This window comes from Sinocyclocheilus rhinocerous, unplaced genomic scaffold (genome assembly GCF_001515625.1).
Source record: "Sinocyclocheilus rhinocerous isolate Xijiao unplaced genomic scaffold, SAMN03320098_v1.1 scaffold344, whole genome shotgun sequence".
NCBI lineage: Eukaryota > Metazoa > Chordata > Actinopteri > Cypriniformes > Cyprinidae > Sinocyclocheilus > Sinocyclocheilus rhinocerous.
In genome coordinates, this window is record NW_015627959.1 from 1190282 (window position 1) to 1199126 (window position 8845).

The window sequence follows — 8845 nt, forward strand, 5'->3', positions numbered from 1 at the left end:
TGCAGATATGGTTTTGTTTAGGGATCTGTGCCTTTGTGCATGCGGACATCTGACTGCTGAGTAGTGATTGTGTTTTTCAGCAATAGTGTGCACCCTTAATTTACAGAGAAAAGAAGGAAAAATCTGTAGATGGAAAAATCTCCATACAAGTTCTTTGTGCATTTTTCTTTTTTTTTGTACTTGTTCCTTAGCACTTTTTGTTAGAAAATTTTTATTTACTATTTATTCAGGTTTTTTTAAGGTATCTAATATTTTGATATTTAATTTCCATGATCTAAATATTCTTAAAATTAAAAGTTTGTTGTCATTTGGAAGTGTGTAGGCCTTCTTGCATTATTATGCTGTTACATTATCATTATATATTCAGTGGCATAAAATGGTCTTTAAAATGACAATAATATCGCTTATCGCAATTATATCTGGGGCAATATATCGCACAACAAAAAGTTGTTACCGTGACAGGCCTAGTGACTGTAAGGAACGGAGAGACGATACTGAGAGATGACATTATCGAGTATATCACTGACTTTGAAAAAAATTTTTTTAAAAAATAAGAAAAACACGTCTTGAGAATCCAAAAGCATTCACTGCATGATGAAGCCTATTAGAATGCAGTTAAAATGTCCCTATACTTCAAGTTATATTAGAAAAACCCTGAATGAGTTATTTTTTATAATTATCACACAAGCAAGAGTGCTTTCCTGAATATCAGCTCGTGTCGCGATCACAAATGTGCAATTAATTTTATACAACAGCTCAAACAAGAAGTTACTTGAGTGAGTTACATTTTAGAGACAATAATGTCGTTTTTTCTGTTTTGCAAACAAAATAGTTCCTAACAAAGTCAGAGCAGAGCATGTGTGCATCTCTAAGCAACACTGCGGTTGGTGTTTCGTTCCTGAATGAATCTGTTTTTGAACGAATCGAGCCAATGATTAAACAATCCATTCATAACTATAGTCACTTGCTTAGTTTCTAATTTAATCAGCCGTTTTGGACGATTTGATTTGATCTGATTTGAATGATTCAGAGACTTGCTGCCACCTAGTGGCAGTTTTAGTGTCATATTTATTTATCCATAATAGGCCTAAAGGTGCCAAGGTACCAGCACAAAAACACATTCGGCAAAATATTGTTTCATTATAGTAATCAACCCCCGCCCCACCAAAGAAATACTTTACCACACCATCCCCCCTGATTTTTTTTTACAATTCGACCACTGGATATAGGTAAATATTTAGAAGACCTTTTAACTAAATATAAGTTAATACTCTAAACACTAACTCTGGTCCATTGACTTTGTTTTTCATATTGGAGGCAAAAACTACATTTATGGAATGATAGGTTCTTAAAAAGTGATAAACCTGTTATAGTTACAATTGTCAATTGTTCTATGGATGAAATGATCATTTTTATTATTTACAACTAATCAGTGCTGGGGACTTTGTAATAAATAGCTGTTTATGAAACATCCCCACAGCTTCGGCACAAATTCAGTCAAATTATATCACTGTCTGAGTTTGCACACTTCTCAACACACTTGTTTCACTCTGGTTCTCAAAATATTAATCGATAATGAATTTCATACATGTTCCCCAGACCCTCATAAAATGCCATTTCCCAGCAGACTAAATCAACTAAATGGTCATTGCAGCCCTGCTAGAATCAAAGTCGAGCTAAGCTCTTATGGGCAGGAAATGTAGCACTTATTTCCAAAATCAAGAAGGAGAAACACTCCTTCATTCTGAACTTTAGAGTAGGTTTCTTCGACCGTTTTTAAGACCCCCGGTAAATTTCTGTATGGTAAACAGATACTATAACTAACATAATTTTTCTGATCCCATTTGGCCCAATAGCAAAAGCAACAATCCATAATATAATTTCTATGACTTTCCAAAATATATATTTAAAAAATGCTAAGGGATTAATCAATATTAATCTACAGAGTCATATAAATTTCCATTTTACTTCATACATTGTAACATGGGAGGTAACATTTAGCTGAACTGCAGTTTCTTAACTTTAGTTTTGAAATTGTCTTAATATGGTAGTTTTGTATATTTTCCATTTATCACAAAAAATTGTATGAGATCAAACAATAATTAGTGTATCCCATGCAGCGCTGCTACTGACCCCCTGTTGAAGACCACTGCTTTAAAATCTTTAAAACCACCCACAGCTTGATTATCTCAACTGATCAACATCCCTTGATAACTTCAAGTCTGACTTCATTAGTACATTTGAAAACAACTGCAGGAACTTTCTGATAATTTGTTGTAATATGGTGTGAACTTATTAGCATTTAAGCATAAGATGGTAATTCTATGCCACCATTATCCAAGAGCAACTTAATGGGGTTCAGGTCCTCAGATTAATCTGTAGCCATCAATTAACACAAGTTTTTTTTTTATTTTTTTTTTTATATGTAACACACAAGAAGAAATCCTTTTTTTTTTCTTTTCATACAATAAGTGAATAATGGCTTGGGAGTTGTGTAAGGTCTTTCAGAAATGTTGTGATGCAGAGAGAGAGAGAAAAAACATGGCATAGGTTAGGAAAAACATGAGGGTTAGTAAATAATGATCTAATTTTTACAATGCCCCAATGTCAAAGGGAAATTACTGAATATGCATATGATGTAAGCTATATTAAAAAAAAAGTATAGGCCCACAGTATACCTCACTTTCTGTCATTTACTTCAAACCTTTAAATTTAACTATATGCATTTTAAAAACTAACTTTGGAAAACAGAATTCAGTACATTAACCAAATACCTAATTGGATGTTTTATAAAAATATGTTGTGTGAGGGCCCCACACAGCAGATAAGCGTTTTTGTACATATTTTTAAGGCACTATGATTTCCACAATGCGGACAGAATCACAGACGTCAGTTATACAAATGGAATTTACTGCATAACATGGAAAGTAATAGAATTTGGCAAAATTTGGAGAAAAATAAGAAAGAAAAAGTAACTAGGGCTGTAAACTCAAATTGTGATATGGATTTGTCTGTGAATATTAAACTGCAAAAAGACTGCTATTTAAATACAAGAAATGCATGTTCTGTGCACATGCAGCTCACATGACTCTCTTGGTGGTTTTAGTAACTTCTCAAAGTAATAATAATAATAATAATAATAGTTTATTAAATAATACTGTTTATTTTAAGAAAAATCACACAATATCATATCATTTGTGCCTATATTTAAAATTAAACAGCACTTTGCCAAAAATTTAAGAAACTGATTTGATTACATTTGAAAAGTTTGGAAGCATTCACCACAATATATAGCAATATATAGAAAAATATATTTCTGAAAATAAAAAAAAAACATTCCATAAGGCACTATTAATGTTACAATTGTAAAACCATTAAAACAAAACACATAAAAATTAAAATGGAAAGCACAGAATTCGGGGAAGATAATACAAAATTTGGGAAAAAATAAATTGGCATTAAATCATAGGTTTTCATAAGCCAAACATTTTTACTACTGGCAAAATGTAATTAAATGAATCCAACAAACTCAAATTTGGCTACTGTTTAAAAAATAAATAAATAATAATAATAATAATAATATATATAACAAATGATTACATTAAAAAATTGTGGAAAACTATGAAAACTATAAGGGTGAAACAAACATAAAACGTTTTGATATTTATTATGTTAAATAGATTAAAATGTAATTAAATGAATCCAACAAACTCAAATTTGGCTACTGTTTAAAAAATAAATAAAAAAAATAAATAATAATAATAATAATAATATATATAACAAATGATTACATTAAAAAATTGTGGAAAACTATGATGATTTAAAGGGTGAAACAAACATAAAACGTTTTGATATTTATTATGTTAAATAGATTTTTAATTTTTTTCAAATATTATGACTCTCCGTCAGTTATGGCATCATTTCTACCACAAAAGCTAGTACTTGATTAAAAAATAATAATAATTACAACCATATCAGAAAAGAGTAGACTTGAGACATGATGCTTGAAGTAAAATAAATTACATATAATCAAATAATTTTTTTTTTTTTATGTGCACTATTTTAAATCAAGTTGCATCAAGTTCCAAGTTCAATTTAGGATTTGTGTATTTAGGATGCATAAAATTCTAGCTAAGAAATTAGTAATTGTATTACAAATGTTTTAAATGTCATTTCCACTGCAAAACATCATTTAAGATGTGGTGGAAATGTTCATGACATTCATGAGGAAAAGAAAAAGATTTGAATACTTTTTTTATTCATTATTATTATTATTATTTTAGAAAAAAAAATATGGCATTGAGTCCTTGAGGCTGCATTTAGTACCTTTATTCAGGTTTACAAAATGCTAACCTTGCCTGGAGCATGCTCTGAGGTATCAAACAAAAGGATATCCAAAGTACCCACTTTCTTGTGAAAAAAGGTGAGATCTGGAGATTTTCACCCTGTTAAGATAAAGGGCAGGGGTAACAAGATACTCAGTCAGTAAAGTCAAATGACATATTGATACAGAGGCCTAGTCAAACTACAATTAAACTTTGCTTTAAGCACATTATAGTTCATTTCTGAAACTGAATGTAAATATTAACTGGTATTATGCTACTACTGCATTAATGCTATGAATTGAGTACATTTAGCTAATACAGTTCCCAAAGGTGAAGGAGAGAAATAATATTCCCCAGAGCCATACACAGGGTTTTATAAATACAGAGGTTCCAAAAATTGAGCTTGCTGGGGAAGGGTTGGGTTTGATACAGTCTTTTCATCTTCATCTATCGATGAAGTAAACAGGGTCAACTAATTTTTTATATGTTTTATTTTTATTAATTCTTTTCTTAGACAAGTGAATTTACTGAAGGCTGAAAGCTAGGTCCGTTTATTAAATATTTGCCAATTATTTCACAACCTTTATAATATACATCTCAGAAAAAGGTCCAGACTTTGGGTATACGGCCCTGCCAAGACCTTGATAATGCTGTTTCTTTAACTTCAAAGATGTTCAATAAGACCTTCAATAAGAAAACTTCAAAGAAAGAAACCTGCCTCTTAATAGCATGATAGAAAATACAATGAAATTAGTCACATTTCTAAGCCTAACCTTGATGGAAAATTCATCTTAAACTGCTTCAATTCCAGCTACCAGCTGATCTTACCATGCATTTCTTAAGTTGGTCAAGTTGAATTTGAAACCATGGATGGATACTGGTCAACCACTCAATGAGAGGCTTGCACCAGTAAAAAAAACAACCAAAAAAAAAAAACACAGTTTGGACCAACTAATTGCTAGCTTAGAACCCAGCTACTACCATTAAGTTCAACTTTACAACAAGGAATGTTTCCTTAGAAAAATAATAAAATCATTGCACCTTTTGGCAGCTCTTGTACCCACATAAATAAAAATGTTCTCCAAATTCTCATCTAATCAGGGTTTGATTAAATTCATAACTCTGAACTCCCTTACAGAAACAGATTCCTAGCCAGTGACTGGCAAAGGCCCACTGTCACACCGAGAGACACTGTAAGAAAAAAAGGAGAGCGAGAGAAAGAGATAGGGAGGGAGGAAAGTCTTTTATTGTCTCCCCTGTAGCTCATTAGGCTTCTAGCTGTCCTGGAGGAGCAGCCACAGTTGACAGGGAAAATAAAGAGCGGTTTACAGGGCGCACAGAGGGAAAGGGGAAAAAACAGGCCAACCTTGCCGCTCATTATCTGCAATACACCTTCAGCCTCAACATTTTTTCTTAATTAAAGACGAATTGAAGGGGGGAGGCAGTCGAAAATAAGCTGCAAAGAATCCAAAAGACTTCAGTTGTGAACAGATTGGTAAATAAAAGGCAAAGGGAAGGAGAAAAATAATCCTTCTTACTTTCTTGAGATAAGAAGTCACTCTCCTCACTCTATTAGAAATCAAACTTAATAAGCATTCATGTCACTACTGCAAAAATAGATTACTGATTTTCTTTTCTTTTTTAAAAAGAAAAAATTCAGAAACACAAAGCAAAGCTACTTCGGTCGCTGCTACCACAAGCGGTAGATATTCGGCATGGATTTTATTCCGTACTACTGAGCACAGCAGAGCCACCGCCCCAGCGGTTGCGACTCAGTCGGTGTTGTCAGGTTAGAGGGCGAAGCAGTGCCCAGCAGTTCTAATGCTCTGTAAATGGCGCACAAAAACCACGTACTCCCCACTCATCAGACCAACAGGCCGCGAGAGCTTTAAGCCGTGACCTGCAATTGTCCACAGGAAACCTTCACAAAGTGCGCGGCTCTTTCCACGCTTAGGTGGCTGTTAATGCCATGGTGTGGAGTGTCAAAGTGGACAGATGATGACTTCTCTGTATCAGCCGTCATGCAGAAGCGTGCTGCTATCAAAGTCTGCAAAAGTACTCCCGCTATTGTTGCGAGTTGCAACAAGTTTGGAAACTTTGAAAAGGGAACTCAACTTTCCAATTAATCTGGCAGTTTGAGGCAGAAAAATGTGAAAATAAATAAATAAAAAATAATGTGACAGGATGATGGGTGTAATTGGTCACACTTAAATGAGCATCCAATAGCCGTGCCAATCAGAACAATTCAGGAACATTCCATTATTATGGAAGCAATCACAACTCATTGGCATGGAGTTCCTTTCATTCCAATAAATGGCTATTCAGGTAGCTTCCGTGCTTCGTCAGTGGGCGCTGATGGCATATATTTTTGCCATTAATGCCTTGGATGTCCACAGCCGCCCTGGCTACAATCAAGAATTTCTGGAGAGAGGTGATGACACGCTGTAATTTAGTGCTCTTTGTTTCAAACAAGAGGCCCCTCTGCCCTTTAGACAGACTAAATGAAAGCTCCGTCAAAGCTGCCAGCTCGTGTTTCCTTGTCTCCAGTGAAATGAGTTTCAGAGAGGCTTTCATAGAAGTCAGAAAGACGAATGTAATTAGGACGGCAGAGAGCGGCAGAAGTTGTATGTCTCTCGATGTTATTAAACATGCCCTGATGTGAATGTACAGCCACCTGTGTATGTGAGAGAGAGAGAGAGAGAGAAAAAAAAGAGACACATGCTCACCTAATCCAATGTTATACATACAATAAATGTATTGTTCCAAATAAGTTAACATATTAGTCCACCTCGACCCCAGAGGTCCTTTTCCTTGCAGCGGAGGTTCACAAATCTCACAGGACTAGTGAGAAACAAAATTGTCTTTAGCATCTACACAGCCTGCAGACATTCTTCTAACAAACGCAGTATGTGTCAAGCGTATTGCTAATGGCGAGGAGGGGCATTAAAAAAGAGGGCAAATGATGATAAAATAGACACTTTAAAAAAAAAAGAGCAGAGAGAGATGCACAAAGAACAAAGGAAAGAGAAACATGGTGAATGTCTTATAAAGGGCATTTATGATGGATGAGGCTATATTTTAAAAGGGCACACTCATTTCACTGATAATCTTTCGTTCTGATCAATATTGTAAAATAGACCAAACAGGTAAAAAAACAGAGCACCAATGTTTTTCATAAACACACGTTTACCCTTGTAAGCATTCCTCAAAAACTTCATTGCAATTAACTTTTTTACGGTGTCGTTTTTAAGTGCAGAGGAACTTGTGAATAAAATATGATGTAAAATTGTATTTGTGAGATGAATAATGAAACAGGAGAACTAACATCTTGTAGAGGTGTCTGCGGCATAACGGCTTCTCTTTGTAATCATATATTTCCATACATGTTGATCTAATATTTGCCTCACTCTGACCATCTGAACCGGACAGGAAATGAGGGGTGAGACAATTACATTCTTGTTCTCCGATACTGCTGATTACAAGCAATATCCTGTGACCGAACATCTAATACACCATAAAAACAAAGTTGTATACATCTCATGGCTTCAGATTTCACCAATGCTGCCTCCCAAATGAGAAGAGCTTATTTAGAGAAATGCATGGACAGGTAAAAAATTTTAAAATATACTTCACTTTTCCTCATTATGATTCAGTGGCTGACAAGATGAGCTATCTCTACTCTGCCGACATTAGTTTCTGTTTTGGGAAAGGGTTCGTCACCCATCATATATCTGTCTGTATTGATGGAAACTCTCACTGATATTTGCTGTTTGACATATGGTAAACAGTTGACTTTGACAGAGTACATAAAAATTTTACATTACAAAGTACCTCTTACCTGAAACATCTTTATGCAACTTCTATTCTATTTTTTTAATCTTATGACAGACAGACAGACAGATAGACAGATAGATAGATAGATTAGATAGAACCATTAACACAGATAGATAGATAGATAGATAGATAGATAGATAGATAAGAAAGAACCATTAACACTGCTTGCAAAAGCCAAACAATAGATGTGCTTGGAATTGATATGCAAGGTTCATTTTTTTATTCCTTGAGTCCATTGATGCTTATCAAGCTTTTGAATGTCCTCTCGTGCCCTCTCCTGGAGCCTGGAGGAACAGACTCTCATCTAATCAGCAAACCATATTCCAAACCATGGATGATGTGCTCTTATTGCAGAAAAGGTCGTGGGTATTACGACAGGTAAAGAGTGTGTGAGTAAGTCCCTGTGGACAGGTAAGGTTTGCTCTTGTCACCACGATGACTGGGGAGAAGCCTCTCAGCACTTATTAGGAGACTCAGACACATGACCTGATAGAGTAAGGTTACATACACCTCAGCATGTAAACTGCAGGGGGGACTGTAGAATTAACACATGGAGAACAGTGTGTGGCCCGCGCGCTCACATACAATCAAATGCATACTAATGTGAACATGTATAAACACATACGTTCATTAATCCTGCCTGTATGACTAGGCCATATGAACAGCTCACTGCAGGCACAATTCTG